The sequence below is a fragment of the Phodopus roborovskii genome, unplaced genomic scaffold (genome assembly GCF_943737965.1).
Source record: "Phodopus roborovskii unplaced genomic scaffold, PHOROB, whole genome shotgun sequence".
Taxonomy (NCBI): Eukaryota; Metazoa; Chordata; class Mammalia; order Rodentia; family Cricetidae; genus Phodopus; species Phodopus roborovskii.
The window spans coordinates 87,789-89,303 of record NW_026125819.1 but is presented as its reverse complement, the minus strand read 5'-3'; positions in this window follow the sequence as shown (position 1 = coordinate 89,303).

Below are 1,515 nucleotides of genomic sequence, written 5' to 3'. Positions count from 1 at the left end.
TGTTCAAATCTATGATTAAGAACTCAATGACTCTTCAGTATTGGTCAATCTTTAGGTTTCGTGCATATGACACCATCCACTAGTTTAATATTAATTCATTGAATTATGAAAATCTGTCATTATGTATTCAGTGACCACTAAAGTTTTTAGCCTCCTTAAGGGAGTCCATCGTGCCAGAACATCACATCATCTACTAGTACACTTACTTATTTACCGGTTAAACTAGGAAATTAAATAATAATTCATCACTTAATTAACGTGTTTGAAATACAGGTAATGTTATGGACCCTAAGTCCCTTTTGGAGTCAGATTTTGTGAGTAGACGAAGTAACATCATCTCATTACTTCATCATTTAGCTCTGTAAATAGGTCATTACATCACCGATAGTTTTAGGACTTTGGTGCCATCTCGTCAGTGTTAGTATCCAACGGCAGCTAATTAATTATCAATTTAATTTTATAAATAAATCATTATTCCAGGAAGAGACCAGTCTGACTACTCCATGTGGGATTTAAATATGCACGACCATGACATTACTCAATCATTTTTCATTATATATTCATTATTTGAATCGTTGAAGATGTTGTTCTTCTTGACTGGAGTAGGGGCATTCCTCCATGGGAGTTAATCACGTGGCAGTATTTAATCATCTAAGTACTCCTTCCTGGACAATCACTGGAGTTTGGTTCCATCTTATGAAAGTTAAGTATGGAGGACCATCCCATTATTAACTTACTTGATTGCGTAAGTAATGATGGTGTCATCCGTCATGTGGCTGCTATGGGATTGACACAGCAGCAGATCGGTACCAGAAGCAGTGCCCAGAGAATGGGGGACACGGCCTCATACAGTGATTACTGATTACGTAGTAGTACGTTTTTAACAATCGAATGTGTACACGATTTTAAAAAACTGTACTGTTTCGCGTCATCAGTTTCTGCGAGGTTGCAACAGAACTGACCCATGAAGGACACAGTGACCACCGATTTTAAAAAAGGAATAACTGAATAATCTCCTGATCAGGGGATCTCATCTCATGAACTCTGTCGGGCTGATAACATGACACACCAGCAACAATAAATAACTCTAAATAACCATCTCAGAAAGCGGGGTACAGGACTTAATAGAGAACAGTCCATTGAGGAATCCAAAATGACTGAAAGAAACATAAGACACTGCTCAAAATCCTTAATCATCAGCCCAATGCAAATCTAAACAACTCTGAGAAACCATGGGGTCAAGCTCCTCTAATGGTAAGAGGATGAAGAGGAGTTTATTTTATTTTCAATAAAGAGAAAAGGATTATGGTAGAGGCGATTAACTGTATTGTTTCCATTCTAGAAATTAGCAAATTGAAGAATTGAAAACAAGAGTAAAATTCTCATCATTGTACTTGAATGGCACAATGATTCTTTCGTTTTCATGCTTATGTCACTATAGGCATGTTGTAGCTTGAGAGACGGGTAAATATGTAGAACTCAAAAGAAAGAGCCCTGCTTGGTATTTGTGAGAAA